Source organism: Microplitis demolitor, chromosome 4, assembly GCF_026212275.2.
Source record: "Microplitis demolitor isolate Queensland-Clemson2020A chromosome 4, iyMicDemo2.1a, whole genome shotgun sequence".
Taxonomy (NCBI): Eukaryota; Metazoa; Arthropoda; class Insecta; order Hymenoptera; family Braconidae; genus Microplitis; species Microplitis demolitor.
Window position 1 is genome coordinate 3,812,824 of NC_068548.1, and position 26,148 is coordinate 3,838,971.

Genomic DNA, 26,148 nt, shown 5'->3' on the forward strand with positions numbered 1-26,148 from the left:
AATTCACGTGGTAAATAAACTAGTATTTTTTCATTATCATTATTATCATCGTTCTCTTCTGTCTGTTGTTAAGATTATTTTTTTTTTTTTTTTTTTTTTTTTTCGAATAAAAAATATTTGGAAAAAATTTTTTTCCTAACAAAAATAGTTTTTGTTTTTTGTGAACATAAATCTCAGGGATTAAAGTAAATCTTTTTAAATCCGATATACTCGTTACAGTGTCAGTGAAATGTGCTTAAGTATATCAGTTCACATGAAAATTTTTAAGGCTATTTTAATTAAAAAAAAAATTCTACTATTACTAACATTATATATTACTGAGTAATTAAAAATGAAATAATCATATAAAACTTGTTGAAATAACTCTATACTATCAGGTTTTATTTATTATTCACATAAATCGACGCGTATTTATTAATGATGACTGACTTTTATTAAAAATAATGCCTTTATTTTTTTTTATATGCAGTGGAAATTATTATTATTATTTTCCTCGTATGATTTCATGTTGATAATTTATGGTACACAGTTAGAAATTTTGTGTATTTGTGTTGAGAAATTATTTGGTTAAATTTTTTGTGGTGATTTTTAACACAGAAATCTGTTAATTCAACACAAACCGTTTGTGTTATTTTACTTTAACAAACTTTTTATGTTAAATGATTAGAAAACATAGAATGTAACACATTTCTGGTGTTATTCGAACATTGACACAAAATTTGTGTTATTTGACTAAACGTTCTCGCTCAATTCTTCATTTCTATGGCCAAGCAAAGTATTGTAGCAGCATTGTCTGCAGGGAAATTTAGATTATAATTTATTTACAATTAAATATATACATTTTACAATTAAATTTAGATAACTTTTATATTTTTTTGAACCGATTCAATTGTTCGCTAAATTGACATAAGTTCTACTAAGGGTAGATCAGTATACTTAAGGTGGTTAGGTTATGTGCTTATGTTTATTAGTTGATTTTGACACGAAAAATGTGTTAAATTTACACAAATATTCTGTTAAATGTAAACAATTTTTCTGTCAAAAGAACAGATTTTATGTGTTCAATTTTATTTAACATAAAATTTGTGTTAAAGATCAACACAAACACAATGTGTTGAATTAACACAAAAATTTGTGTAGACTGTTTGCAACACACGATTTGTGTTGAATTTAACACAAAATTTCTAACTGTGTATGAGTAAATTAGCGAAAATACTTCGTAACAGTTTTATTATTGCTAAAATAATTTTATTATTTGTAACGTAAATATAATACCCACTTATATTTATGCAAATGAAAATTTCATATAAATAATTCGCATATTTAATATATTAATTTTTTTTTTATGACCGGGCGAAAACGCGCGAATGGGGGTTAACGAACTATGATGGTGTTATATAACAGGGAGCGACTGTATTATTTAATGAAAAATACTGTCTAAAAATATGAAAATTTAAAAAGTGGTTGACCGGGTGAATTTCCCGCTCATTTGGAGATCAGCCGATTCAACTTTTAAAAATAAATAAATTTAACAAACGGAATAAATTATTTAATGATCTAGCGATAATTAAGTTTAATCGTAAAATTGAGTGTGAATATATAGCTATATTTAGTAAATAAATTAAACAAATACTCTCAATCAGTAATTTCTCGATATAGATAATGGATCTTTCGACAAGTTAATGAGAGAGTTAGAGTTAGTAAGTGGACGAGTGGAAGTAAAGATAGTGAATGGACTAGAGAGAGAGAGAGAAAGAGTAAAACTGGATCTGTCTTTAATCTGCGATTGAGAAACTCAAACTCAGATCTTGTCTTGTTCCTTTGACTTGGCTGAGTGCAAGTTCTATCAGAGATAAGTTAAAGGACGAGAAGATTGTAGAGAGAAGATATAACTCGGCAAATCGTATTCGAATGTCTTGGGTCTAGAAAGGAGTCTAGCTTTAGTCTAGTTCTGGTACTAAGTCTTAGGTCCATCCACAAACGTAATAGCATTTTAAATCCTACTACTTCTGTACTCTTTTACTGATAATTTTTCAAGAATTTACAATTTAAAAATTTTTTTTTACTCAATGAGCTATTGATCGTTACCAATAATTCTTTCGCTACATCTTTGTCTATGAGCTTGAACCTCATGTACCTTTTACTTTATTTTTTACCATCTTTTATTTTCACCATTTATTTTTATCCTTTCGTTCTGAGCTCGTTTCTTTGCTTAGAGCTTGCTATCACATACACTAGAATACCTTTTATTTTTAAACGGCCCTACGATATTTCAATTCAATTGTTGCCACTTTACGTCAGATATAATTTAACCTCAATAATTCCATATCATATAATTATCCATTTTTATCTTTCAAATTAATTGACTAATTAATTTCGGATTTATAATTTTAGTGGAATTTTTTTTTTCATGTACTCCGACCTGAAGTTTTGATGCTAAATATATAGGGGTGGGGGGCAAAGGGGGGTACTTAAGGAAATACTGAGTTTTCAAGGACTAAAATACGCTAAATATTTTTGTTTTCAATGATATTCAAGGTAAATAAACAAAATTTTTAGCTGCCATCAAAAAAGAAAATTTTTATTTTTGGCGGGCAAAATAGGGTAGCCTTTAAAAAATTTGAAAAAAAAAGTTCTGAAAGTTGATCAAATTTTATTAAATTAAATTTTTTATATGTAATATACATAAGGAAAGATTACATTTCACATCGTTGGTGGATACGAAGGCAGAAAAAAATTTTTTTTGTGGGGCCGAGAGGCTCCCCTCCGAAAAAAAAAATTTTTTTACAGTAAACATAAATTTTCATTCACAACTTAAATTATTTTATGAAATAAAAAATAAATTTAAATATTTCACACTTTCAATGTGTACATGGAAAAATGCTCTTTATTTTTATTAAAAATAAATAAATTAATAACTTTCGCTGTAGATAATAATTTAATTAAATTTATATACAGAAACACCCAAATAATGAAATAATATAAAAACATCGTTATTTCTATATGGAAACATAACGCATCAATTGGTTTAATCGAATAATTAAATCATGTGAAGTGTTAATGATTAAAAAAGTAAAATAAATAGAATTTTACAGATGGTAAAAAAAAATATATATATACATATATATGTACATTTAAATTAATATAAAAAAAATCAGTTTTTAATGACTTTTAGGTGAGTAACGTTTGGCAATTTGTGATTTAATTGGTTCACGGATAACCAGACTCGATGCGCGACGTTAAAAATCCCTGTAACTTCTATACATATATATATTGAAGTATGTGTTCATATATGTATATAAATGTTTACTCATGTTCATTTGACAAAATTGGAGAATAACGATTTACATTTTGCCAGCAGTGAGTCATCAATGGGTATATGAATTGTCGAGTAAATGTTATTTTATTGTGAGTTTTTAGAATCGCTCTTTCTCGTTATATTTATTTCTCTGATATACATGTATGGTTCAATAAATTTATTTCTCTCTCTATCGCTCTCTCTCTGTCTCTTTTTGACGCTTACTCGATTTTTTGTATTTACTCCGTCGCGCTCGCGCTATTATTTTACTCCTCTAGTCAATGAAATGAATGAATTTATATCGCAATATTGAATTGATGATAACATGATACTGAAATAACAATCACATATCACGGCTTGAATATTTAAAACTCATATTTGATGCCAATTATTTTATATTTCAGCTAATATTTTAACGATGTATGCAGTAATTGAAATTTCCAATTGATGGGATGTTTCAATAAATAATTATTTTATGCTGTCATGTATTTAACACTGAAATGTTAGTTGACAATTTAAAAGTTAAATATATGTTGATGAATACATAACGCGGTTCCTGCACTTTCATGTGCAAGTGATATCATAGAAGTTTTCTCTGATTCCTAGAGAAATCCTAGACTCAAACTAGACAAAACTTAGAAAAAAGTCAATAACTTATGGGGTTTCTCAAATAAACGATTCAAATCTTTTATCATTTTTTGACAATCTATCTGTTCAGAAGTTTTTGAGCTGAAAGTCAAATCTATTGTACATTTTGAAATCTTTTTACTTTTTCGGTGAATCTATCAAACTTATAAAATGTAATAGCATGTTTTTCGTAGGCAATTTTATTTCCTACAAATTATCTCTGATAAAGTTTTTTCGAATTTCGCATAGTTTTATAGTTATTTCCATTTTAATGTCAAGCTCCTGAAATCGATCAGAGCACTATTTTTTTTTTATAGCCCAATCGAAGGGAGTCGGATTTCTAGGTGGTTATTTTGGTGTGATATGCCTCGTATATAATGTTCTTTTGTTTTATTCGAACGTAGAGAACGATCGATAATCGATAAAATTTATTGAAACGAAATTTCGAAAAAATATAAATTTTATCATCAAAATGATAATATGTAGCAAAAACTTTTTTTGAAATACGCAGAAGTATATGGTACAAATTTCGTGTTAAAATATTCAGTAGTTCTTGCTAGCTGAGCGTTTGAAAAAATCACTTATTATTTTCTATATATATGTATATATATATAACAGTTGACAAAAAGTAAAAAATAAATAGTATAACGAATCAAATGTACAGAGACCTTTTAACCTCAAGATAAATTCAACTTGACCTCTTGGACTATTCGATGTCGTTATACGCATTTTGCATTCTTGCTTTACCCTCGGGATCTTATGAATATATCATGTATACTGTAACATTAATAATTTGTACGGAATCTTAAAGGCTCTAGGGATGATGTCAAGGAAAAGCAAAAGAGTTATAAAAAACCATGAGGTCATCTGATACCGTAAATCCAATGTCAAATGACTTACAAATATTTAAATATACAGTATTCTTTTAAAATACATGGTTTATATATTTTTAATGTTGTTCAAAGTAAATAACATATATTTATGTATCACTGCTAATTGAGCAACAACTTTCTTATGAAAATATTTTTTTTTAATCTTCGAAGCATCACTTTTTTTACATTTTGCAAAAAAAATGGATGCTTATTTAAATTCATAGTTTTCCGTATGGATTTCTATGGATTCCTATAATATCCTACATAGATTTTGTTGAAAGGGATGATAGATATTTTATTTAGCACCTAATCTGCTTTGCTTATTTTCCAAATAATTTTTTTTTCTTATGTATAAAAATGAATTTTGTCCCGGGAGTAAAAAAAATTTTCTTTTAAAACTTAGTATTTTAATGGCCGTAGTAAAATTTAGTTTATTATGATCCATTGTTGCTAAGCACTACTTACTTTTGAATCGAGTCTAATTAAACAGTATTCATACAATTAATTATCTAAGGATTTAAATAATTGAACCGGCTAATTAACTCGTTTCTTTTTATATTCAAACATAAAAAAAAATTAATATTTAACAAATTAACTTGAACTTTTAATTGTCTTACTAATTAGACAAGAATTCGTAATTCATCGCTATTAATATTTAAAAAATAAGTGAGCAAAGCTGTTAAAAAGAAAAAAATTACAAAGTATAGGACGTTGAGTCAAGAGAATCCAACAATAGCGGCCATCATCTTTCATTGAAATAACGCTTAAAAAAAGTAAAAGAATGATATATATATATATATATATACATATATATATATATATATATATATATATTATATATATTGGGTTTTTTTTACAGAAGTGTAGACAAAAAAAGGTTGAATAAGTAGCAACGTAACACACTGACGTACTTAACTTACTTCAAACGAAAGCTTTAGAAAAAAATTTAAATGAACAAAAAAAAAGGTTGCAAAAAAAATATTAATAGTAAAAAACAAGTGTTTATATATATATATCATACAATAACGCAAATTTGAATTTTTTTGTCTTTACAAGCAATAAATAAATAGCTAAGTAACTTACAATCCTATTCTGTAAAAATTTTTTCTCCATGTGCTAAACAAAATTAAAATTCTGCCTGTAGATTTTTTGAACAAATTCTCAAATAGGAAACTAATAAATCTTTAATTATTTGAATTTAATGAATGTACTTTCAAGATGTAGGATCATCACTTGGATTTAATTAGAATATTATCTTAATTTTGGCACGCAGCCCGGTTGGGACGATCGCCAATTGAGAAAAATAATTAACACTAATTTTTAATAATTCGATTTATACCAAGTGAATAAAAATATTCAATGGAATAAAATTTTCAAAGTAACAAAAATTTATTAACGAGTTCACACAATAGTAATTGAAGTTTACACCATCGACAACAAACAATTTGGGGAATCGATCTATAACTTTTTATTGGACCGTTGATCAGAGGAAAATAAGTGGAAAATTTAATTTTCATACAGATAAACATTACGCTCAAACTACTGAAAATAACTCTAATTAGTTTTTTAGTATTCAATTATCGACAACTGCTGATGAACTAGAATTTTAAAACTATGATTGATAGGAAATAAAAAGTTCGTCAATAATTTTCAATTTTAACAGGATGTTAAAAATAATTGAATAAAAATGTAAATATGTAAAAAAAAAAAAAAAAAAATAGTTAAAAATATTTTTTTAACAAAAGAGCTTGTTCAATAGTTAAAAGTGCAATGTGGTTGCATTGTGTACGGAAACACAATCGCTGAAAAAATGAAAATTGAGGTAAATAAATAAAAAGAAATAAAAATATTTTTCCAATGACATTTTTTGATTCTGCAATCAATTTAAAGGGGATAACATGTTACAATGCTCAGAAAGCGTGAGATTGAGTTTAAAATAAAAAACGAAATAATATATACATATATATATACGACTTTTTTTTTTCAAAAATTATACAGAAAATATTTTTCGAGACGACGAAAAAAAAATATTGTTTAATTTTGAGCTCTCGATATTAACAACAGCCACCTCATGTTAATTTTCAATTTTCACTTCGAAAATTTCCTGAGTATTCAATTTTGAGCTCAAGTAACTTTTAAAAAATTAAATTTATCGAAAAATAAACAGAGATATTTTTTGTAGAGCTTTCAGTTGTTAACAAAACTATTTGTTGATTTTTCCAATCCACTGATTCGCTGATAAGTGATAAAATTCAAAACTTTAAAAAAAATTTTTCCGATGTTATCTAACCCGTCAACACTCTCGTTATGAACATATTGTTCACAGGACACTATTCAAATTATAGGATGTCACTGTACAAGTGAGACACTAAAAAACACAGGAGTGTGCTGAAAGATTAAATAGGTAATTGAAAATTAAGATAATATAAGGCGATTGTTGATATTAATATTAACAGCTGATATAAGTATATACTGTAACGATATTTTTCGGATAATTCACAAAAAAAATAGTCGATTTCTTTTAATCAGTCTAATATATATATATATATAAATATAATAATTACAACAGTTGATTTTACGTCTAGACAAGAATGAATAAATCAATATATATATATATAAATATATATATTGTTGTTGTGATTATTATATTTTGTATAGGTAATTTTTACCATAACCCTTTACTGTCCTCATACTTCTACTATAGTAATTTTTCTATAAATTTTGTATGAAAACAATACCGTAAATTTTCTGAGCGTAGATTTGAAAACTTCGTGATTCAAAAGTTTACACATTTATATATATTTATGTATTTATCCAATGTAATGGCCCTTGTGTCATTATTGGATCATAAACCAATTTTGGACACGTTTTCTCCAAATGATTATTTTAATAAAGTTCGAAGACGATCGAAATTAGTTCAGGTTTATCGAGAAATCTTCAATTTTTGCATTGCAAATTTAGTAAATCGTCGAAAAAATAAAGATAAGAAATAAATAACAGCAATAGTTTGTTAAAAATTGATTAATGCGTAAAGTTTGAAGCTTATGTTTGACAAACTGTTGAATAAAAAAACAAAAGTAAACCAACAAAAATATTTTTTCCACAATGGACAGTGTCTTAAAATATGCTCAACTGTATATCGAAAAAGTTTGTTCTTTTTAGTAGTAGGAAAAAGTATTTGTCGATGGTGAACAAGGGACATGCTATTTGTTTCGGTGGAAAAGTCACGAGTCGAATTGGCGATCGTGCGAGTCGCATGTAATATTTATAAGTCGTGCTGCTTTTGAGACTAGACTGCAGAAAGTTCATTTTGGTTCGAGAATACGGTATTTGAAATCAATATAAGAAAATGCTTGATCTTATTGCTGACTCTAGTACCACTACTACTGCGCTCCTACTACTCAGCTGCTGCTATATTCGATAGCAAAAAAAATATCAATACTAATACCATTAAATAATGACATAGAAGAAATATTTCGATAAGAAACACGAATCCGAATCGATATTCAATCTGTTTCTTAATAGCTTTCTTTACTTGAGAACGACAAAAACGTACATGTTTTTTTTACGATCTTTGTATTTGGTTGTATTAATAATTTTGTTGGAAGTAATCCGTAACATATTCTACTATCCCAATACATAAGATCTGGTTTATTTTACTTTCTTTACGACAAAAAATATTCAGCTAATAAAGTGTAGCTTAACTGCTTTAACTTTCCGTATCACTGAACCAGAAATAGCATTAACTGATACAAAGTTAGTTTTCCTTTTTATGAAGATCTACATCTCGAGTAGTGAAAACAGTTCCCTGATTAAAACCTTCGATTGGAACCGATTGATTCCGATCGAAAGTCAATCAAGGGTTTGAAACAAATCAGGGCTTACTTCAAAACGAAAGTAAAATCAAAACCTGATAAAACTTGAAACCGATGCATGACCCGGGGCTGAATATTCAACTATACCTCGATTGCGGACATCCGGCCGAATACCTGACCAGAATGTAATATTTTTCTGATTCAGCTAGATATTTGTAACCCTGGTTCGATGTTTGATCAAGAAAAATTGCTCGTTTAGGCATTCGGCCAGGTTACAGATTTCACACGAACAGAGCACCGTTTAAAAATGGCGTAATCGGGGCATCAGTTGTAGCCCATTCAAGTGCGGATTCGTAATGAAACCTACCTAGATAAATTTCGAGAAATGGTTCATCTTTCTAAAATTTATTACTAATGAATCATGTCACTAAGTGAAAATTTATTTTCAGTAATGAGAACCAGGTAAAAAGTCGTTTGCATCAATTTCCGTCAACTTTCTAGATCTGAGTAAATACTAAATTTACGTCAATCGCCAAAATATAACAAGTCGAATTACGTAAATTTAAATTATTTTCTTCAGGATATCGATTGAGTCATTAGCTGTAAGCAAATTTTTCCAACCCAGTTGTTTAAATCTCATTTCTAATGAGTAGCATTCGGTTTTATTTTCATCTAATGCAATCACATGACATTTATATTTTCTATAAAACGAATACTATATTCATTTTCTATTCGTAGGCTTTTGATTCTATGAAAAAATGGTTCCTTTTCACTATTGTCACTCGTTTGTTTACTCATTTCAATTGATCACCCTAACATGGTAATTTAGAACTTCTTAAATGTATATTTAGCTCTTCTTCTTACTATTAAGGACCATGAGGTAGTTTTGGATTAATACCGCGTATTGATTGTCTGTTTAGACAAATTAGGTCTTTAGGGGGGGAATGTTACGTTGACTTAAATTTTTCGGTTGATACTTCAGGCAAATACATAAGACATTGACAACGGCTAATTGATATCAAATGTTGATTTTTTTATCTATTTCACGTGCACACCAAATTGTATATCGCTTGTTAAATGCAAGTAGACTTAATAAGGTATTAAGTTGTAATCGAATACAATTTTATCAGCAAGTTTCATTCCACAATTTACGACTTTCTGTTATCGTAATTCAAGACAAATGGTCATTGGGTATTTCTATTGGGTCACGCTGTTGACTAATAAAAAAAATAATGTAAGCTTATGTACCAATAAAACACTATATACACCATAAATTTTTTTACTTCTCGTGATATCAATTTTCAAAAAATTTAATAATTATTATTAGCATCGAAATGAATTAAATGTATATATTTATATATTTTATACTGTAAATAACTAAATTTTATTTTTCAAGTTGAACGTTACTAAATTTACAAATATTTTGTAATAGTAAAGTAATAAAATTAATCTGCTTAAGAGACTTGCTTAGCCAAGTTAAACTCGATCTTTCCATGTAATATTCACTTTGCTAATACTAAAATACATAGATATATACATATACTACATATATATAGAAACACAAAATCTAGTTTTCTGTATAACCGGAAATACCGTGTTCACAGAGTCGAGATATACGTCCTCAGCTTAATAAGCGCAACGTCAGTGCACACAGTTCGAGACTGAAATTACAATTAATTTGAATGTTATCGCCTACTCATATATGTATGAATAACACGAATGTATATATAAATTAATATTTCAAAGTTTTTACTATTTTAGTTTGTAAAAGTTAATAAGGAAACTTCCCGAGAGTAAAGAACGGGTCAAAATAGTGTAATTTAAGGGTACATAAGGGATTACATTGGTTTTCCAGGTGTTGTTAAATTTTAAGTCTATGCCACAATCCACAGACCGTGTGTAAAGTGCTATACCACGTGTCTACGTGCAAAATTTCGAATTCAACAGCTAGAGACTCATTCCTGCCACCACTGGGTATTCACCTACATTGTCTATAGAAACTTTATTTTTTATGTTTTATTTAGTTTCTGAGCTCTATTCGAAATTGCATTTTAAATATTAAGATTCACATAAGCATAAATACACATAATCTTGGTATTTTCTTATATCTATTTTGAATTTTAATAAAAAATTATGCAACACTGCTACACTGGAAAAAATAATCGGTAGCAGCTACCGATTTTTTTTCGGTAGCTGCTACCGATTATTCGGTAACAGTTACCGATTATTTCGATAGCCGTTACTGAGTGAAATCGGTACCAGCTACCGAAAAATAATCGGTAGCGGCTATCGAAAAATAATCGGTAGTAGCTACCGATTGCCAATAAGTAGCAGCTACCGATTATTTTTTTCAGTGTACATAAAAAAATTATTTTACTGGAATCTATAAAATGTCTTTTTTTTAATTTAACAAAATTATATTTGAGTCAAGAATTCAAATTTATTAATCGAAAAAATTTTTTCTTGAGTCAAGTTTAAATTAATTGATCGAAGAAATTTTTTTTTAGTTAAGAATTTAAATTTATTGATCGAAGAAATTTTTTTTTTCACAAAATTCTTGACTCAAGTGAACTTTTCTTGATTCAAGTTACTTTTTGTTCAGTCCATAAAAATATTAGCAATAATAAAAAGTTTAGAGATAAATAACAAAAGAATTAATATTTTTTTTTTTTACGTGTAATCAATAAATAATAAATTTAATATCACAAACTAATAAAAAGTTCTAAAACTAAAAAAAATAAACGTAAAATGGAAAATAAGAAGTTTGTTGAGGAAATAAAAAAGAGACAAAGTAAAGTAAAAAGAATAACGAAACAAAGTTGTTGAAAGATTGAAGAGGGTTTGTAAGTGGGGAGGAGGAAAGTGACAGAATGAGTAGAGTTGAGGGTGTGTGTATAAGGAAGGAGGTGGTATAGGTCATGAAAAGCCTAGGGGTGTTTTGGCAACAAGCCATATCAAGTATCTGGCCATGTGTTAGCGGCCAAATTTGCCATTCTCTCGACATTCACGTATGTTTTGGCTAGTCCAGACATTGTGTCTTCCATTTCAATGTTCGAGTGCCAGTTCATAACCAGCTTCAAATTCTTCAGAACAATGACCAGAATCATTCTACATATTTCTATAGAACAATAATAATAATAATAATAATACTAACAATAACGATAGTCATAATAATAATAACAACAACAATAATAATAATAAATCTTCATATCATAATATTTATATTGAGGAAATGAGAAAAACATTGACTTTAAATTGGTTTTGTCTTTATTCAATATAGGGAAGACCGGAAATCAACGACCTACCCGAGCGAGTGTTCATTTCTTATAAATTTTGAATACCCAATACAAACTGGGTTGATAGATTCTTATCAAATTTTGAAAAAAAAAATTTTGGAATGCTCAAAACTGTACATAAATGATAATAAGAATCCCCAATGACACCTGAGTCAAAAACCAAAATCGGATTTAAGTCTCAAAGTTCTCAATGAGCTTTTTAAGGATCAATTTAGAATTTAAAAATTGACAACAGTGTAGAAAGTTATTCTAGTTTAATTTTCAAAGTAGTAGTTTTACGACCGATTTTATCACTTTGAAGACTTAACTGGAATAACGTAAAGAAATAGTTTTATTCACATTTGAACCTTAAATTTCTATCTAAAAATTATCAAAGTCCGAAATATACTTTTTCATTCGTTGAGGATTATGAGGTCTTTATTATAATTTAAAATTGATAAATTACTCGCATTTAGACCTCATAATTCTCATCGAGAATTTTAAATACTAAAGTAGAGTTACTTTCTAGGCGGTCATAAAACATCAAAGGAATTGAGGCTTTTATCAACTAAACTAAAATTTTTTTTTGGACTCGGGCGATTACAAACAGTTTTGGAAAAAAAAAATTTACCCAATTTTTGAAGTGGTCTATTTTGGCCACCCGGTCCCTTATTGATATATATCCGAATTAAAAAAATTATTTATAATTATACATGATTATATATAATTTTTTTTTCCAGGTTATAACTTTAGCAATATATCGATGTTGTTTTTACAACCCGTTGGAAAAAAAATTTGTAACACGTTTCCAGATGGCACCTTAAAATATTATGTCTGTACACACAGTAATAAAGATATCTAATCGTCCGAATGTAATGACGTCATACGTAGATAAAATATATTCTGTATTCCACGGGAAGGTACAGCATGTACATAAAATAAAAAAAATCCAAGTTACCAACTTAACATCCGATTAAACTTCTCATCTAACTGTCAAAGTCAGTTTCTTACCTATTTCTATTCTAACAAAATGTCGGTATAATTTTTCAGTAGGCATAAAACAGACCATTTCCGAGATACTTTATACAAATAACAATCATATGTATCTAGTCAAAAGTAAAGTATTCTTACATGTTTCGAAATTTCAAAAATTGTGATCAAATTTTTCAAATTTTAGGATCACACTCAATAGGTAAAAATTTTTTATTGAAATACAATCAAAAAGTTTCAAATTTAAGTCAACTAATGTACACACACATGCTCTGAAAATATAATCGGTTCCTAGGACCTCAAAACGTCGTCATCTGATGAAAACTCGATTTTTGAAAATCGGGTTGAAAACAATAACTTCCTGCTATGAAAATCGTCAATTTTCATATCAGGAAGTTGAAAAAATAAATTTTCAAGACAATAAAATTTTTTTTCAAGTATTACAAGTAGAGCTTATTGTAAATCAATTATAAAGTACAAGCTGGTAAATAATTTATAAAGCGTACTGTGCTTTAAAGTAAAAACAAAGCGGCTGCTAACAAGGTCATCTTAGTTGTTAAGAATAATTTGATTGAGAAAAATTTCATTATTGAAAACTCAATTCCGTTGAGTTGAAGATCAAGGTATATTTTGCTAGAAGGTCTAATTCAATAAGCCCACGACGCTGTGGTAACGACGAATATGGGGCAGAAGGAAGCCGATTGTGTCACTGAATTTCATAACCTAATAGAATTCGATTGAAATCAATAATTAATTAGGTCAACTAGTTGCTTCATTAAAGCCGTTCATTATTAATATTCATTTATTACGAACATAAATAATACTGTTGTGTAATAGCCGTGTCTATTGAACATTAAAAACACTTGATTGTACTGCTGTAGGCTGTAGCGATTCTTCTAGGCAGACATATTTCACACTGTAGCAAGTCGAGAGTAAGTTTTTTAGTGGATTCGGATTTTAATTTTATCCGAATTAACTCCGTCACTTCATCACGCATGCGGAGTAAATATGAAGTTTTTTTCAGTGGAGTGATTTGGGAAAGATGTGGATTTTCTTTTCAATCCGAATTTCTTTTCATTCGGAATTATAATGCTAACATAAACTCCCCTTCGAAGTGAATTTCAATTTTTGAATAATTTGAAAGTTTTTAAATTAATCGTAACTTTTTCGATTATTTGATTCGAATCCGAAAATTCGATTCAGCTTTCTAAGATACTCTTTTTATTTAATGTTGAGTTTAGTTTTTCAAAATGGCTAAATATTTCCAATTTTCGGATAGTTTGAAATTCTTTTTTTGAAAAAGTCATAAAAAGAACTACATCGAGAATTTTTTAGTAAGAAATCGTAATGTGATTACAAAATGGCGGACTTGAGACCTTGAATACTCCCTAAAGATTTCTTCTTGGTTAAATCAGGACTAATTTAGAAATTACCAAGACTTTATACTACTTTCTGGAAATTTAATGTGAAGCCCTTCAAAATATCTGTTTTCTTCCTTTCTATTATTCGAGATGATGAGATAAGTGACAATTTCAAAGTTAACTTCAAGGGTTAACACTTACCATTCGTAACCAGTTGACACTTAAATCCAAAGACACTTCGAGGATCTATTGGTAACTTTACAAGGTTAACTTGGACAATTGGAAGATATTCGAAACTATAACAATTCTCGTCATTGTCCACGATTCCAATGCATAATAGGAGAGCCAATAACTATGATTTGAATAAATGCTTTGAATCTTATCAAATTATATGCCTAAAGCAATATTGACATTCTGAATATTTTGAATCATTTTGGTTAATCAGAAAAAAATGTGAAAGACAAAATTTTCAAGATTTTAATTTTGATGTTTTATTAAATGTCTCGTCGTTGGTGTGTAGGCTACGGATGGTTAAATTCAACTATACAAAGTGAATTTACTAAACTGGAAAACGCGTAGAACCGTGACTACTCTCAAGTTCCCCAACTATTATATACATATATATTTATATATATATATGGATGTATGTGCCTGTCTGTGTTCTTCAATATTTAGTGGTTGGAACCTTAACTATCACAGTAGTAGTCTAGGGCGTCAATGGCAAGCGGAGCGAATCCCATTTATCCAAAGCCGTCATGTTCCAATGAGAAAGCGCCGTCTTAGCTGTATACTTCGCAAAGTAATCAACTTCTTGAGTATACGAAATTTAGTTTAGTTATGTGTGTTGTATGTGTGAGATTCCATGCAACTGATCTTCAACAAATCTATATCCACATTTCACACTTACACTCACACTCACCCTTTTATACACCTTATAAACTTCTCTTGTGATCTCCTCTACTTACTTACCCTCCTTTACCTCTGCTAGTTCTCTGTAATTGTCAATTCACACTGCTTATCATGTTCAAATGCGACACATACACATGATTAAATAACCTATCAAAAGTATGTGGTTTGGAATAGTTTAATGGAAATATGTGGATTGAAGGAAGTTAGCTTTTTAACTTCTCATTATGAAAATCGATGAGTTTCAAAAACATTGGCTAAGTTATTGTTTTTATTTGATTTTTAAAGACTCATATACTTTTTAATAACGTGAGTATGTATATACACTAGGGTAGTCGTTAAAAATTGAATTTTCTCAGGCGCCCCATAAAAAGCTTCTTTTTAGTGAAAGAATACGCGGGGAATTTAGTTTTTTCTTTTTAAGTAAAAAAAAAACACGTGTCGAAGGACGATCAAAGTTCATTTTTCGATACAAACGCCGTATTTTTTAAATATCTCATGAAATATGCAGAGTAAAGGAAAAAATCATAGGAACAGTTTTGAAGAAAATTAAATTCTTGACAAAAAAGGCCATGTTCATTTTTTCTAAAAAATGTGTATTTATGAAGATATTTTGAAAAAACTTTTTCAGATCGGATGAATTGAGCGTTCTAAGGATTACAAATTTTGAAAATAACATTTTTCTAAGTATATAGAAACTATTACAAGCATCAATGATTGATATGTTACGAGTTACGAAGTTGTCTATATTTAAGAAAAAAACGTTATTTTCAACATTCGTAATTCTTTAAATGCTCAATTGATAAGATCTAGAAAAGTTTCTTTAAAATATCTTCATAAATATGAGTTTTATAAAAAAAATGAACATAACATTTCTTGTCAAAAATTTAATTTCCTACAAAATTGTTTCTATGGTTTTTTTTTTAATCTGCATATTTCATGAGATATTAAGAAAAAACCGCGATTGTATCGAAAAATGAACTTTGCTCGTCCTGCAGCACGTATTCTTTTTATTTAAAAACAAAAAACCAAATTCCCCAGGTATTTTTTCACTAAAAAGAAGTTTTTTATGGGGCGCCTGAGAAAATTTAATTTCTAACAACCACCCTAATATACACTGTAAAAAAAACGGTGTAAATTCACGTTATCCCGGTGTTGAATTTATCCCCGAAAACGGCGTTAAAATAACACTGATAGTGGGTAAACTTTTTCATGGTGTTAAGCGGTGTAAAAAGGTGTTATAAGGTGTGTTATATTTTTAAACTATCAAATTTCAAATTTTATTCTCACACCCTCATACTCCGATCGGAATTAATTTACACCGCATCTACACCATTTTTACACCGCTCAATAGTACTTTTACACTGGTTTATTTTAACACCGTTTTTTACAGCGTACATATATGCTGTAAAACGAGTGGTGTTGAAAATGGACTCAACATAACGCTGCGTGGTGTTAAAATGAAATAAGACCAGGAAATTTTTTGAACATCGGTAAAGTATATTTACACTGTTGGCGGTGTTATTTTAACACCGTTGTCGGTGTTGAAATTAAACACCGTAAATTTTAACACCTACACCATCTAGACTTACCCTGACTTTTTTTTACAATGTATATCTCTACGTACATGTATATATATATATATCTTCATATATGTTGACATTTTTATTTTTGTACGAAATTGCACATATGCGGCAAATATGTAAATATGTATATATTTTTTCTCCGAGGTAAGTAAAATAATAATTTAATTTTCTTGCTGGATAAATGAAATTTTACAATAATATTTGAATAAATTTGAAACAGGAAAAAATTATAGACACAAAATTTTAAAAAAAATATCAATCCATTTAGAAAAGTTATGTGACGGTGACATTTATTAAGAGAGTTGAAAACTAAAACTTTATAGAAATGACATATTTATATAGGTTACAAGTTAATTAATAAATTACGACCACTAATTTAAAATTTATTATTTAACCTTAACTAAAACTATGTCAAGACAGAACCCTTGAATTCATCTCTATTGTATGAAAGCGTCTCCTTTCGGAAAGGTCTCTGCAAAAGTATCTCTCATGTATTTCTTACTTTAAACTAATATTGAAAAATTGAAATAACAAAAAAAAAAAAAACTAATTGATTGATTGAACTTTTCAACTCTGATAAGTGAAAAAAGATATTGAGTAGACGTCTCGAGAGTTAGCTCAAAGTAAAATTTATCGAAAATTTGTAATTACCTCTTGACGAGATTCTTAAGTATGTCAGTTGAGTTTCCTAATAGAAAATCTCAAAAGCGTACATATTTATTTATTAAATTAAAATATCGATTATTACTTGAATGTTTTATAAAAAATATGGTAGGAAGTATTTCAATTACAAGTGTAACGAGAAATTTTAACGAAACTCATAGCAACTTTGTATATTAAGTAAATCATTAGTACTTATAGGTAAAATTTACTAAAAAAAAATATTTTTTTTCAATTTCCACAACAAAACATTTTATTTTTAAATTTAACAAATATCTGTTTGTGTATTATTAGTTTGGAGAACTTGGTATTATTTTCACCAAAGATAAAAACAAAAACGTCAGATGGAGTTATAAAGTACTATAAAGGTCAATCAAATAGAGAAGAACAAACTTGTCGTTTACAAGAGTTTTTCAATTCATATTTCATATAATTAAAAACTATTGTGGTCCCATTAGAGTTAATATACTTTGATGACTTTAAGGTGTTATTTTACCACTTTCCACATCAAAGAAGCCTAGGAAATCTAAAAATAAATTTTCTGTTCTGTAAATTTTCCGAGTTCTAATAAATTGAATTTTCTTGTCAATGAGATGCATTTTTTCGCCGCACGCAAGTCAAAATTTAGATCCTCTGCAGTACTGCTGATCTACATACTGTAGAACAAAAGTACTTATCCAGAACCTAAATAATGTAAGGACAATATTCTATTCAGTACCTAATCTTTGCTTATTTCCACTTTCAGCAGTTCTTAGAATTCATTCAGACTCTCATTGAAAATACTCGTAGGACTTAATGGATTTTGTCTAGGCTTTACTATAAATTTTTATACGACAGTCACGGAAAGAAAATTATAGGAAGTATTCCTATGTATTATGGGAATGGTTCCTATAATGGTATAGGTATGGTTCCTATAATATATAGGAACCATTCCTATTATAGTATGGGTACAATTCCTATATTATTATAGGAACCATTCCCATAATACATAGAAATAAATCTTCTAACTTTCTTTCCGTGTAGAAGTAATTTTCACACTTTTCTTTGAATTAATATTTTCATGATAGTATGGGAACCTTTCCCACACTATTATGGGAACTATTCCTATAATATTATAGGGATGTTTCCTATAATTTATAGGAATGGTTCCTATAAATTATTGGAATGGTTCCTATAAATTATAGGGATAGTTCCTATATATTATGGGAATGATTCCCATAATATTATAGGAAGTATTCTCATAAACTATAAGAACCATTCCCATAATGATATGGGTATTATTCCCATAATTATAGGAACTATCCCTATAATTATGGGTAACATTCCTATAATTATAGGAACTGCTCCCATAATTTATAGTCGTCATTCCTATACTGGTATAGGATGAAATTTCACAAAATTTTAGGAACCATTCCCATAATTTCCGTGTAGTAACTATAGTCACTCTCTAAATCTGAATTAGTGAATTATCACTAATTCACAGTATATATTTACTATTTGCCACAGTTGAAAGTTGGCCACTTGGAATTAGTGCATAGACACTTATATACCCAGTGAAATGATTCTTTTTTCCAGTTAATTAGTTGATCACTAGGAAAAACAGTGAAAATTTAACTATTTCAAATTTAAGGAGCAGACTTTATTTTATAACCACAAAAAAAAACTCATAGAATTTAATACTGTCAATTGTCATTATAAAAATTCAAATTTATCTGTTGCAATAGAACTTAAAATATGTTCTATCATTCCTTGTCGTCATTATTTTTAAAAAATGATTCATAGTTATGGCTAGTACAATGTGATAACTATCTACTAGATAACATAGCCTGAAGTATAGATTACAAAGTGAACATAGACATAATAGTAAAATATCACTCAGTATATACAACAGCTCCAGTGGCGCAATTGGTTAGCGCACGGTACTTATAAGACAGTGAAACGTGAGCAATGCCGGGGTTGTGAGTTCGAGCCTCACCTGGAGCATTTTTTTATTATGTGCATTTAACAAATAAATATGTCAATAATTAGGTTATATAAAAATCTGCGTTTAGACATTTTTGCGTAATGCTAATATACTACTAATAAAAAAAAAATTTGACATCACAAAAAAAAAATTCCATTGCAACCCATTAATAATAATAGTATATGACGTCAATCACGTAAAACTTATTATAGATGACAAGCAACCCTGATCATCGAATACTTTTATCGGTTTATTTTCTCACAATAACCCTGGTATATAATGCCTATATTATGCTCAATAATATTTAAATTGAAGATTTTTGGTAACCATTTTGATCCTCGTATTCTCATCTATAAGCTTAAGTTAAAGAGAACGAGGAACCAGAATAAAAAGTAGGATATAAAAGTAAAGAGAAAGCGCGACGGATAATGTAAAGTATAGAGACATTAAATTCAGTAAGACACTTGGGAAAAGGAAAGATGATTTATTAAAAAGTCGTCGTCGTTACCGAACAACGACTTTTCCCACGACGTTAGACGTTTTCTTATATTCTTTTTTTAACCTCTCATATTCTCTTACCCTCTTCTATATTATCTTATCCTTCCACTAGTACACTTACACACATTCTTATTTTTCATCTTTTTCTTTCCTTATACTTTTGAGATTTTCTTATAAAAATCGATCCTTAGAAAATTTACGATGTTTTTCTATTGCGCCGACTTGGCAGAACTTTCTTTAAAACGGCTACCGACGCCGGGCATTATCTTCAAATTTATTATTTTATACGTAATACTACTCTGCTACATTATTATTTTATTTTTTATTGTCATTATACATTTAATTTTTTTTTCTTTTTCTTTAAATACTAACAGTAGATTACGTAACGAAAATATGAATAGAAGGGGATAATAATCGAATTTCCGTTTTACTATCATCTTAATAACCAAGTCACGTTCCATTTGTTCTGCAGTATCTCTCGATTTATATAACTGCTCTGCTAGAAAAATATAACTTTTTTTTTTACTCTGAGAGGCATGTAAGATGTATATATACGTTAGCTTTTAAATCAATGGGTGAGAAAAATATATAAGATGAAAAATTTATTGAATTTACGAGCGAGGAGGTGAACGTTTCTGAGGTGTTAGTAGAAAATGAATCAAGGCTTCCCGTCCTGTATATTTGTTTTAGATGTGAGCTCTACAGAAAATGATTTATTTTTACAAACAATATTTATGTAATTTTTGTGAAATGATGTAGTATGCTTATTGCAAGATTACTTGAGTAACATATATTTTTTATTTTACTATTCAATGGATAAAGTAGATTCAAGTGAAATCGATCCTCGGTTTATCTAGAGTGACTATAAATCTTTGACTATAAATTTTTTATTTTTTCAATTTTACTGCTCATTCTAAAATCTAATTATTTTTAATGCGCGGAGAGAAAAGAATAGTAATGATTACCATTCTACATAGTAACCAGACTTATTTTTGTAAAATGGTAAATAATGCTGTGTAGAATAGAATTCATTACCATTTTTCTGGTAATGATTACTATGTTACATTGAAACAAGTAAAATGGTAAAAATCGATATCTAGTATGGGAATCAGGGCTATGTAGAATCCTACTCAGTCCCATGCTTGAATAGTTGTCATTACAGTTTAATAAATATATATAAGACAACGAAGTAAACAAACGAAGTAAATAAATTGTTTATTACCAAATATTATAATTTTTTAAATTATTCTTCATCTTTTATCAAAAAATGATATTTCATTATGAGCAATATTTTAATTATTTCAATAGACTAATTCAATTTCTACATATATTTAAAGTAACTTGAGTTATTTATTTTGTCATAACCTTATTTACTAAATATAAAATAAATAAAACATCGTAAATGTTGCTAGGTAACATTGTAGTCATTTCCATTTGCATAGTTCTCTCATCAATGTAGAATGGTAATCATTACTATGCTAGCATAGCCAACGTTACTATATAGAATGGGTAGATTGCTCTATACCGTGACTCTCGAGGCTAAAAAATCCTCGTTACTATGTAACATAGTAATATTTACCATTCCACATAGGAATTAGAACTATTCTTTTCTCTGTGTATTTATAACTGAATCTTGTGGCATAATTATTAACAAATAAAGTTACTTTGACGTAAATTTAATGAAAAATTTTAACTGTCATTTATTCTATGAAAACAAAGTGAAAAACTTTATTTATAAAATTGCGCGCCTCGAAGGCGAAGCACTAATCATTTAGGATACTATTTTAATTAACAAAAAAAAATTCGATCTAAATTTATTAGCTCCCAAAACTTTCAACAAACAGAACTTTTACTCTGTAGTCAATTGATAAAGTAAGAGAGTTATTATCAACAGGTTATCCGGTATTTTTAGTTTAAAATTATGATCTTCATGATTATCATAAATTCAAATTCATTAATTCAATTAAAACACAAACACGTGAGACGTAGTTTAAAAACTATTTCGATTTCTCGCTGACTACAAAATTTAAATTCAAACTGCATATAACATAGCACGTAACCTTTAATAATAAGATAGACAAATATGCTACTCTAATTCTATGATTATCTCGAAACGTATCCTTAACACCTCAGTGACGCTTTGTATATTTCTGTTTATATATACTCTTGGGTTTTCCATGTCCCAACAGAATAACCCAACTCTATAGATGAAAAGGACATGAACAACAGAGAAGTCTAGAAAATTGTACACAGCGAACAGAGTGAGACCAAGCTTTTCAACAATATATATATATATATATATATATATATATATATATATATATATATATATATATATATTGTTAACAAACTGTTCGTCACGTACAGAACACGAAAAATACAAAAGACTTGTTCAAAGAGACAGTGCACTTTGTCGATCAAAGTCATTTTATATTTAATTCACATGTGCTTTATATTTAATTTTCATATCAGGTTTTAAAGAAGATACATTTTTTTTTTACACAAAAAAAAAGGTGATATTCGTGATAAACAAAATAATATATATTTTTGATTGTTGAAAATCTTTTGATTGTTTTTCATTATTTACATACATATATACATATATTTTTATCTTTTTTCACATAAATTAGTTGTTGCGTGAAATAAAAGGTGCAATTATAAAATTATGATGTATGGGTTGTTAACTTGTTCAAAGAAGTGAAAACAAAAATCGTCCTGTTATAACGTGGATGCAGTAGAGTAGTATAATGAAAAATTGAAATAGTTGGATCAAAAATATAATGAGACTTATAATTGATTGAAATATTCTGATTATTGTGTACGTTATTAGCAACAATTTTTGAATATCGTAATTAACTAAATTGGAAGTAATTATAAACTGTTTGTTCTGATAAATTCTTCCATTTATCGAAAAATCTGGATGAGTAATAATTAAATACATTGATTTATATGTGGAAGTCAGGCTCCACATATTTTGAGATGTAAAAAATTTTGTTAAGATTTTTGTAGTATTATCTTTTTTGGATTTCAATATCGATACGAAACTTCTAAGCGATCACTAATTTCGGATTACAAAAATGATTCAAATTCGGATTGTTTTTTCTAAAATTTTTCTTCTTCATGGCAGCAGTAGTTGGTAGCTGGAAAATCATTCATACGCTGAAAATTTTAAATTAAAGTTCGAATATTTAAGCGTCGCTCAAAAATTTTGAACATTTTCGTGTACTGTCTTTTAGACGTTTTCAAGCGACCCTTGAATATTAATATGAAGCTTCTAAATTTTTTACCATCGATTTGTATCATACTGAAAAAAAATAAAACCCGAGACACAGAAAAAATAAGTTCTTCACATACTTTTTTCTTTTCAATTCAATTTTTACGTTTTTTGGTTATTCTTAAGCACCGTTTTAAAATCTATACTTTGAACTCAAATTTTCAGCATGGTATTGATTTTGCACACAGAAAATATTTATGCCACGAAAAAGAAGAGGAAAAAAATCAAATCCGAATTTCAATCATTTTCGGAATTATCAAAATTCTCAAGTGACCCGTTAAAAATTTTTGATCGACCTGATTTTTGAAGAGGACTTTAAAACCCGTTAGTTAAAAAATAATATAATCGGCTTTTTTGGACCACCGTACTATGCAGTAATCATTGAATATCCCCGTTGGCAATCGTTATGATAAAAATGTCAGCATAAATATGAAAATTAAAATAAATTAATAAATTAATGGATTGGATTATTTTTATTTTTAATTACAATAATAACGAGTATATTATTCATTAACCAAAATGCTATTTATTATCATAAAAAATGAATTTATGTATGAGTAAAGCTTTTTCATGAAAACAGATATTAAATTTGAAAAATTGAATTTAATGCTTGGTTTCACAATAAAAAACTTGACTTTAACTTGACAAGTCTTTTATAATGCATTCGACCGATCAAATGCTATTCTATGTACATCAGCAAAAATAAAATAAAAAATCGACATGTAATACGTGTATACTAGTTAGTGACAGTTAAATCCCCTTCAGTTGCTTAAGGTCTTTTAAATACCATAAAAACGGGAACGAACAATCTAAATAAAAAATAAAAATAAAATAGCACAATAAAAAAATAAAAAAAAAAATGAGCAATATTCCGAACATAGCGAGCGAGATTATGCTCGTCAACACAAAGCAATACTCAAGTCTTTAAAAAAATAATAATAATGATATTGAAAATAAAAAAAAAATAAATAAATAAAAATTTATTCAGTGAGATGAGATAAAAAGGGCTAGAAAATTCAACTTCATACTTTATACAGTATATTCAAAAAGCTCTATAAAAGTATCTCCATGAATTACACGTTCATATTTTTTTTATCCTTCGTTATGTATAAGAAAAAAATAATAATAATGCTATGTACGCTATACCATCTCATTAATATTTAACTTTCTTTCCATTTAAATATTAAAGTAAATGTATGTATGACAAGCAGAAGTTAAGGTGATGCTAACTATCAATTTTTTAATAATACAAATATTTTTTAAATATTATCTATTGGTGATATATTTAGAGCGACGAAACAAAACATCTGCAAATATGCTGTCAGAAATATTTCGTTATAAAATTTTTAAAATATTTCTGATAAATATTTTTAATAAATGAAAGAATCCTATCAAAAGATTGGTGGTTAAACGAGTTTTATTAAAAAATTTAACAATACAGTAGTGACAGTTCGTATCAAAGTGAATCATGGCTTATGTACCATGATCATGAAAACAGTTTCTATAGAAAAGTATTAATAAATTCTACGTTTACTTTGGAACGGTTACTAGTTTCATGTGGAAATAAACCCTATATACTATGGAAAATATTCATATTATAAACACATTCAGATAAATGTTACCTAATATTTAGGTAATAATTCCCGTACTGCATGATAACAATTACTATACTTGCATGTCAATGACTACTATAATAGTATGGTAATCATTACTATATCATTTGAAAATTTATAATAGTATAATAATTATTATCATATTTTTCTGATAATTATTATCATACTATTCCAGTAATCACTACTATATTGCTGTTAATCATAACTATACTAATCTGGTAATCATGATCATACTGTTACGGTAATCATTAATATACTGCGCTGGTAATCATTACTATACTGTGATACTAATTATTATCATACTGTCCTGGTAATCATTACCATACTGTCCTGGTAATCATTACCATACTGTTCTGGTAATTATTATCATATCGTCCTCCAAAAGTGAATTAGTCAAAAATGGATAAAATTAACTACTTTCCGACATTAATAGTAAATTTTTTGCAACAATTAAAGAAATTCTTACGTGAAAAAAATTTAATTGCAGAACAGTCAATATTAAATTAGTATATTAACGCATTGAGTGGAAGGTGCTTTCAACAATGAGTGTGATTGGTTCACGAGCCCTTAGCGAGTGTTGCACACGAGTGTCGAAAGCCCTTTCTACTTAACACGGAAAATAAATTGTAGTAATGGCAACAACAACTGGAGTTCCATTTACCACAGGCTGTAGTATGAGACAACTCCAAATTTTGGTTAGATTTACTACAATACTGTAGTTAAGCGTCAACTATCGAAAAAAGTAAGATATGCCACAGCATGCGGTATTTGTAACTCCAATTGTAGTTCAATTTACTCGATATGCGGTTACGTAAAAATAATCGGTATATAACCTAAAATTTTTATAAATTATTTTTAAAAATCACTTTTTGAGTTATTCATATATACTAAACATAGTAATTATTTACAAGTGGGGTCCACCTATACTGGGCCATGTTCAATTTTTTTTTATCAAATTGATCAATTTTTTTTTTAATTGTTCATTGTTTTATGTACTTTAAAAAAAAAAATACATCAATATTATCAAAAAAGATAAAATAGAAATTTTTTCCAAGAACATGAAAGCCAATTTCTCTTTCCAACTTTTAAAGGCAAAAAAGCTATCGAAATCTTTATTTTTCTTCTCACGACATTTTTTATCATAAATGTGCCGTAAGAACAAGCAGAATAAAAAAAAAAATTAAAAATTGTTAATTTTTGGGTTTTGAAAAAGTCAGATGATTATTTATGAGACGCTTTAATAATTTAAATTTTTCTATAGTCTGGGACTTTCCGTTGTCCTAACTCGAGGCGGCTGTTGATTGGGTTTTCTGGTGGATCGCTTAATATGTAACATATATATGTAAAAAGTGTATGTTTGTCATATTTTTAACGAACAATGTGGACATTCTTAGCGATATTTATTCTTTG

At 28.1% G+C, this 26,148-nt stretch overlaps 1 protein-coding gene and 1 non-coding gene across 4 annotated transcripts in view; both read left to right on the top strand.

Moving 5' to 3' along the window:
- LOC103574876 (suppressor of lurcher protein 1) overlaps nucleotides 1–26,148 on the top strand; it is a 331,756-nt gene that overhangs the window by 259,935 nt on the left and 45,673 nt on the right. The gene's annotated exons all lie outside the window — the stretch shown is intronic.
- Nucleotides 19,281–19,373, top strand: Trnai-uau (transfer RNA isoleucine (anticodon UAU)). The gene is given in 2 exon segments: nucleotides 19,281–19,318; nucleotides 19,338–19,373. It is a non-coding gene; the product is annotated as a tRNA-Ile (tRNA).